This window comes from Lemur catta, chromosome 10, assembly GCF_020740605.2.
Source record: "Lemur catta isolate mLemCat1 chromosome 10, mLemCat1.pri, whole genome shotgun sequence".
Lineage (NCBI taxonomy): Eukaryota > Metazoa > Chordata > Mammalia > Primates > Lemuridae > Lemur > Lemur catta.
Window position 1 is genome coordinate 59,616,520 of NC_059137.1, and position 8,695 is coordinate 59,625,214.

General features: G+C 38.9%; 1 pseudogene; it reads right to left on the minus strand.

The window, feature by feature from the left end:
* Nucleotides 1-6,717: 6,717 nt before the first annotated feature.
* On the minus strand, nucleotides 6,718-8,250 carry LOC123645693 (annotated as a pseudogene).
* Between the last annotated feature and the right edge of the window lie 445 nt (nucleotides 8,251-8,695).

The window sequence follows — 8,695 nt, forward strand, 5'->3', positions numbered from 1 at the left end:
AACTGTTATCTCCTCAGTAGAGTAAGACTGCCAAAAAAAATCTAAAACAAAAAAGTGAAAACTTACTAAAACTTCAGCTCTGCTTTTAAGAGGATTGCTGGATTTTGTTTTTGTTTTTCTTTTGTTTTTTTTGTCTCTTCCCCCATCCAAATATATAATTTGGCAAATGTTTTGAGGAAAACACTCATTATATGCAGGTTTAGTGTTCCAGCTCTCTGTTCTCACTGGGATCTTGGCCCTTTGAGTCTCCAATTTTGTCTCTCCAGCCTTGCAACTCCATCAGAGTCTTTTCCAAATTCTTTGTCTCCTAGCAGCAGCCTTCTGCCCAGGCAAAATCTAAATTCCCTGACTCCTGCTGCACACACAGTTGGCAGGCGCCCTTTTAAGTATAATGAAAAGTAGGTATAACTGATAGCTAATCTCTCCTTGGAATCTTAGCCCCTCATCCTCAGTTCTACAGTAGCTTTCTCCTTTTCTGCCCTTTCTGGCTATTCTCAGTGGTAACACTGGACTGCCACAGCTACTCCATTCCACTCAGAAGTGAAAATCTTTAGCTATTTGAGCGGAATACAGATGAAAGTGTGGCTCCAGAAGGCAGGAGAACTAAGGGTTGTGTCATACAGACTTTATTCAAGTGGCCACATAATTTATTACCTGAACTGCAAAACTTCTGAGAATGAAAAAATACTATTATTACTAATTAAGCCAGAATAATAAGTGAACACTGAAATATGGTCACTGTTGGGGTGGAAAGCCTGCTATGTGTTCATGGCATGAGTGGAGAAAGATTTCTCATCCAGAGATTAAGTTATAAAAGTAAAACAGTTTATTTTATCCTTTAGAAGGAAAGAGAGAGAGAGAGAGAAGTGGTAGGGAGAAGAGAGCAGGGAGATGGCATGACATTCCAAAGAAAGAGAAGGGAGATGCCAGCAGAGAAGCCAAGTGGCTCACTGATTTTAAGGGGGACGAAGAGAGAAAAAAATAGTGATGGCTGTCAGTTGATAACAAATGTGGCAGCAGATAGATAACAAATACTGCGAGGATGTCAAAGTCTGAAAGTTGGTTTCCTGCCTTTCCTCGGAGAAGGGATTATCACAGGAGATATGACTCTGTCCTTGAGATTTGGTTAAGCCTGTAGCTAATTCTTCTGCTATGTACTCAAGAAATCTGTAAAAGCAGATTCTCAAAAAAAAAAAAAAAAAATTGAAAGAGATTTACATCTCTTTTCCATCCATTCAGCTTTCTTCAGAATTCATGCAAAACAGAACTCCTGCAGAGTACATTTTAGTGAAAGAACTCATAGGATTGATCTTTAACTATTACTGGGGAAATAGTGAGATTAGGTATTTTCCTGTTATTTTTGCAAGGCTGCCCCTTTTAGTCACCCAGGTTTCATGATCTTTATAGTTCTTCCTCTCTGATTCCCCTGCTACTTCCCAAATCCCAAATATGCCTCACTAACTCCCGCCTTTCAGGGTAGATGCAAGGTATACAAGTGACTACGTAAAATTTTGCTAAGCCATAGGCGGATACTAGATCTGGTGGTGTTATTATATTCCTAAAAGAATAAAGATAAAACTGAAGGTTTGCTACCAATAAACTTTGAAAAAAATGAAACTTTAAAGGATATACTTCACATAGAGGAAGATGAGCCCAAATGGTAGGTCAGAGATATAAGCAGAATTGAAGTGCAAAAAGTATTATAACTATTGAGGTAATGCTAAACAAATATTGACAGCAAATAATGATAACATCGTGTTAAAAAAAAATAAACTAGGGCCGGGCATGGTGGCTCACGCCTGTAATCCTAGCACTCTGGGAGGCTGAGGCGGGAAGATCATTTGAGCTCAGGAGTTCGAGACCAACCTGAGCAAGAGCAAGACCCCGTCTCTACTAAAAAAAAAAGAAAGAAATTAGCTGGACAACTAAAAATATATAAAAAAAAAATTAGCCAGGTATGGTGGCACATGCATGTAGTCCCAGCTACTTGGGAGGCTGAAGCAGGAGGATTGCTTGAGCCCCGGAGTTTGAGGTTGCTGTGAGCTAGGCTGATGCCACGGCACTCTAGCCCGGGCAACGGAGTGAGACTCTGTCTCTAAATAAATAAATAAATAAATAAACAAACAAACTAGAACTAAATACATGACAAAAATAGCCTATAAGTCTGGAGAAATGGTGACTTCCCAAGGACCTTGTATTGGTCAGGAATGGGGTAAAAACATTGCTGAATTTTAGGCTTTGATACAGTGAGTATGTATATTAAAATTTCTAGGAAGAATTTCCGAATAATAGAAACTGAGCACATAACTAACTTCTGAACTATTGGAGGCAAAAAATAGGATGAGAAAAAGTAGCAGTCTATCCAATAGAAATCAAGAAAGGAGGATGAACAAAGCATAGGAAAGGCAATACAAGGAGAAGAAATAAAATGTAAGAGATTTAACACAAATATATCAACAATCTCATTACATGGATTAAATTTTCCAGTCAAAAAAACTAATATCATTAGACTTGAAAAGAAAAGATCCACCTGTATGCTTTTTTAAAAAGACATATACTAAAGATAAAAAAGTTACCAAGTAATGATAAAATATTAAATTCATTGGGAAGAAATAAATATAAGCTAAAAAACACCTATTAACACAATCCTAAGTACATAAAATAAAGATAGTTACAGGGGGAAATACGCATATCTATCATCCCAGTGAGAGATTTAATACATATACATAACCGATAGTTGTCAAGCAGAAAAAACATTTGTAAGAATATAGAAATTTTGGTTGACACAGTTAATGAGCTGGGTCAAGTGGATATATAAATAACACTTAATCCAACAAGTGGAGAATACATACTTCTTTCAAGTACACATAAAACATTTATAAAATTAAACACATTCTTGTCCATCAAGTAAGTTGGACTTTCAATTGATGTCACCAAAAATGGCAAAGTAGAAAACTCCAGAGTTCCATCTCTTCACAAAAGCAACTAATATGCTGGCAAAAAAGCCATCAGAATCAACTTTCACAGAACTCTGCAATCAAGTCAAAAGCTTATACAACCATGGAAAGCCTAATGAAGAAAGGAGAAGCTGATGCATTGCAGTAAGAGAGCACTGTGGCATTTTACATTGCCTACTTGCCATTCTCCATCTCCCATCCCCCAGATCAATGACAGTTATGAAGATGGGAGCCCACATTCCTGGTGCAAGTTGCTACTGCCACAGGAAGCAATATTGAAGATTTGAGCAGTGAGAATCAGTGATAAGTCAATTGGGATTGTCCAGTCTGAGGAGCAGAAAGAGAAAAGAATGAAAAATAAAAATGAACAGAGCCTAAAACTCCTGTAGGACACTATCAGTCATACTAAGATATGTATAATGGGGGTCCTGTAGAGAAAGGAGAGAGAGAATGGAACAGATAGAATTTTCGACAAAATAGTGTTCAAAAACATTCTAAATTTGATGAAAAACAAGATTCTAAACATACAAGATACTCAACTCTAAGCAGGTTAACTCAAAAAGAGCCATATTATAGCCAAACTGTCAAAAGCCAAAGAGAATCTTGAAAGCATTAAGAGGGAAGTTTCTCACCATGTAAAGGGATCTTCATGTATAAGATTACTAGCCAGTTTCTCTTCAGAAACCACGGAGGCCAGAAGTCAGTGGAATGACATTTAAAGGGCTGAAAGAAAAACATTGTCAACCAACAATTTTATATCTGACAAAACTATTTTTTCAAAAATGGTGAAATTAAGACATTAAGAAATTAAAACATTACCAGATAAATAAAAACAGGGGGTTTATCACTAATAGACCTGCTCTATAAGAAATGCTAAAGTGAATCCTTCAGTCTCAAATTAACACTAGACAGTTGACTTCAAACCATATGAAGAAATAAAGAACAATGGTAAAAGTGGCTACATTAGTAAATATAAAAGTGGATATTATAGTATTTTTGAATTGCAACTCTTCTTTTTTTCCTATATGATTTAAAAGACCACTGCATAAAACAATAATTGAAAATCTATGCTGATGGACGCATAATGTATAAATATGTAATTTGTGACAAAAACATCAGAAAGTCAGGGGATGGAGCTATAACGGAGCAGAGTTTTTATATACTATTAAAAATAACTTGGTATTAATTCACAATTGATTATTACAAAGTTAAAATTTTAATTGTAATCCTGAGGGTAATCATCAGGAATAAAACAAAAACATTCAGAAAAAGAAATGAGAAGGGAATAAAAATGGTAACTAGAAAAAAACAATCAAAAAAGAAGATGGTAATGGAAAAATTGAGGGACAAAAAATATATAATACATATAGAAAATAAGTAGTAAAATGGCAGAAGTATGCCCTTCCTTCTGAGTAAATGGGTTAAGTCTTCCCAATGCAAAGGCAGAGATTGGCAAAATGGATAAAAACATGATCCAACTATATATTGTTATATGAAACTCACTTTAGATCCAGTGACACAAATAGATTGAATGTGAAAGGATAGTAACAGATATTCAATGCAAATAGTAATCAAAACAGAACTGGTGTGGCTGCACTAATATCAGATAAAATAGACTTTAAAACAAAATTTTTGTTTACAAGAGACAAAGGACATATAAAGGTGTAAATCCATTAAAAGAATTTAACAATTATAAACATGTATACAACTAACAACATAGCCCCAAAATACACAAAATAAAAACAGACAGAATTGAAGAAAGAAATAGACAATTCAACAATAGTTGGAGACTTCAATATTCCACTTTTAATAATATTTGGAACAACAAGACATCAGTAAGGAAATAGAGGACTTAAAAAACTCTATAAACCAACTAGACCTAACAGGCATATATAGAACATTCCACCCAACAATAGCAAAATACACATTTTTCTCAAGTGTACATGCAGCAGTCTCCAGGAGTGACTACATGTTAGGCTACAAAGCAAATCTTAATAAATAAAAAAAAAAGGATTAAAATCTTCCAAAATATCTTCTTTGAGCACAATGAAATGAAATTAGAAATCAATAACAAAAGGGCAACTGAAAAATTTTAAAATATAAGGAAATTAACACACTTTTAAACAACCAATGAGTCAAAGAAGAAATTATAAGTGAAATTAGGAAATAATTTGAGATGAATGAAAATTAAACACAAAATATCGATACTATGGAATATGGCAAATGCAGTTTTTAGAGGAAAATGTATAGCTGTCAATGCCCACATTAAAAAGGAAGAAATATCCCAAACCAATAACCTAACTTTAAACCATGAGACCCACCCAACTCTTTTCCACTATGGCAGTTTGTCCATCTCACTCCCCTATGCAGAGGCATTTCCCAGTCAGGCTGTCCCTCTAGGATCACATTAATTTTTTCTTGTACACAAGGGTTTATTGTTTGACTGATTCACCAGTGAGTTCCACCCCAGTGTAGGTGATGTTTCAGAGTCTGCAAATTTCCTTGTTTCCTAGATAAATAGTCTTATCTTGAGCAATGTTGTTCACAATCTCAGGGAGAGTAGTTTAGGCAGGAAGTGTTTTTAAGCAAGTGCTAAATTACTTGACAGAATCAGTGGTTGCTTTCTTTTTAGATTCAGGTATCACAGGAGCATGCCTCCCAAGGCTCAAGATTTCCTCCACTTCCTAAAAACAGGATAGAGAGTGTATTACTTTTCTATGGCTACCATAATAAATTACCACAAACCTAGTGGCTCAAAACAATACAAATTTGTAATCTTCCAGTTCTGTAGGTCAGAAGTCCAATGCCAGGCCCACCAGACTAAGATCGTGGTTTTGGCAGGGCTGCATTTCTTTCAAGGATGGTGCTGCATCCTGGAACCAAAGGTTAAGGAAAGGGAGCAGGGGCTGGGCCCAGAGAGCATAGCTCCAGGAAGGGACTATCAGGCAGCTGCTAAGGATTCCATTCAGGGAATCTGCCAACCCACAGAAATCTGGTAAGGAGGAAGCTCAGGAAAGAAAAGCCCTGACCTCAGTGTCCTCCAGTATGCCCCAGTAGTGATTCTTTCATGGGGGGGTCCCTGGATGAGAAGACAGACGTGTGGAACAGATCTGCAGTGTCCCCACACCTGCTGCTGAGCTGTGGAGCCACAGGTGTGCTTCTGACCCTCAGCCCTTGTGTAACACGAGACAGAAAGAGATATTTGTTGTAATAATTTGGGTTTGTTGGCTATGCAGCATCACTTGGTGAAAACTCACTAAATCCCACCACCTTGACAGAGTGCAAGTTTGCCTGGTGGAACAGCCTATAAAGTCAGCCTCTGTGGTCACAAAGCAGGCTTATAGGAGGTGGAGAGTGGGCCTGGAGGGGCACACAGAAGGCATCCAGCCCAAAAGCCAGGGGTTCCCTTCTTTAAGCTATTACCCTCAGCAGTCATGTCTCTCTGAGGGCCAGGAGCCCTTGAATCGGAGCTTGAATCAGAGATGGCAGCATAATCCCAGAGTCACTGGGTGTCTTCCCAGAGTGACATTTCCTCTTGGAGGAAACCTCTGATGATGTCTCATTTTTATTTTTGTATCCTCTGTGCCTAGCACTGCTCATCAGAGGTATAATAAAGATGTAGGTTTTGACCAAGTATAGATGGAAATACTTATTTGTTGTTACTGTTTTGCATCAGTGATTTTCATAAAGAAAATATGCTTCTGAGAGAAAATATGTAAGCTCATTGGTTTGTAGTCCTTTAAACAAAACAATGTGATATTTAGTTGAGGGTAAGTATTGCAACTGTTAAGTGCATCTTCTCTAATACAGTTTAGCAACTCCCCATTTTTAGGCAAAGATGCCTTGCTCTTGTTTCATTTTAGAAGGGATATGTTCACTGAGACTAGAGACCAAACTTTTTCACAAGATGGCTTTGAGTTTCATTTTCTTCTTGTCAGAATCATGCACAATGGCATGCCTAGTGAGACTTTGCTTCATTATTTTGCCTCAGCCAGCATAGTCACACACAAATGGGTGTTTTTCCTCGTGAAAAGAGAGAATGTAGCTCTGGAGATTAAACACAGCCTTCTCTTGGGCATTGACATACATCCATTTGTTGGGCATGAGTTTTCATATGTTGCTTAAGATAATTTTTGCATTTAAATTTTTTTTTACATACTTCCCATGGTATTTCCTCTTCATGGGTTTCTCCCACATTTCTGAAGTTCTGTCCATGTTTTGCCACAGAGGAATCACCCTTTTGACATATACAGGCCTCCTGGACCTGCCCATGTCATTTCAGCCTGAGTGAGGCAAAGTGTTTCCCACATCCTTCCTGGATGCACTTGAATAGTGGTTCCTTGCTATGCTGGCATTGATGGATTTTCAGGTGCTGTTTCTTAAAGATCTTAAAATTTTCAAAATTGCCTATATTACTGTTTTTGCTGAATTTCATGTTTGAGTTCAAAATGTTTCAAGTTTCATTTTGTGTTGAATTTTTGATGACAGCCACTAACTGCACAAACGACTTTTCTCCAGTATGAATTAGGATGTAGCGACTCAGATGGTAAGTCACTGATGGAGGCCTTGTATGTAGAGCACCCTCGACATAAGTGACTCCATCTTAGAAAAAGATTCCGTCTTATATTTCAAAAGGCATCATGCCAGCAGGGACCAGATGTAAGCCTAATCAATAAAGACTACACCCAGCCAGATAAGGGCATAGCCCTTTACTAGTAGTCCTCACTAGAGAACTCAAAGGCCATAAAAGATCAGGATTTCACCAGCTAGACAGGACTGTCTCCATAGATACCGTTTTATTGTCACTTAAGACAGCACCTGGCATCTGCCCTGGAAGGTTCTGCCCAAATCAAGTACTCTGCTTTGCAAAATGTTGACAACAGTCTGAATCAGCCCAGCATACTCATATCCGTGTTGCTCTCCTTGGATTGGTTCGCTAACCCATTTTCCCATCCCCTTTTCCCTTGATGTTAAATGTTACTCTGATGTGGAAATTTTAATTTTATAACATTTATATATTTATTAAGTATACTACTAGTATGGTTTGAAATACAGACTGGCTTGTGGATTGGCTTGAGTCTGTGTATCCTCCTTTGCTCAGTGAATGAGTAGTAGTAAGAATTGCTTCCTTGGGAACTACAGGTAGCACCTGGCTTTTATGATTGAAATAACATCAGTAAAACTCTGACCTTGTGGAAAGACACAAACGTGCGAGGACCTGGTTATGTCTGACCTTGCGCCACTCACAACACCTTGCCACACCTTCATAGTCACAAATGGTCTCGCCCCACATGCTTGCACCGGTGCGCGTGGAGTTTCCAGGCTTTGTTGTACTTTCTAATTGGCTAAAGGGCCCCGCAGTCCCCGAGCAGCAGACGACCTCCCAAGGAGCGCGGGGGGACGGGGCTGGGCTCCCGCTGGCTGCGCTTCAGCGTGGCAGGAGGGCGACAGCGACACGGCCTCGTGTGCAGGAGCCTCAGAGCAGGCGCGCCGCCACGCTGAGCCTCGTAGGGAGCAGGCCCACGCGGCCCACGGCCCCAGGCGGCCCCAAAGCGCGACCCCGGTGCGCTTCCTGGAGCGCGGGCACCACGTCCCCCTCCCGGAAACGCGTTTCTGACCCACTGATTTCACAGGATCATCATATTACACAGTTTTCCTCTTCCTTTAACACCTCATACATACACCTGGGGTTAATCTCTTTGAAAGATTAACTCGAAGAGGCTCTTTTCCCCGTTGTC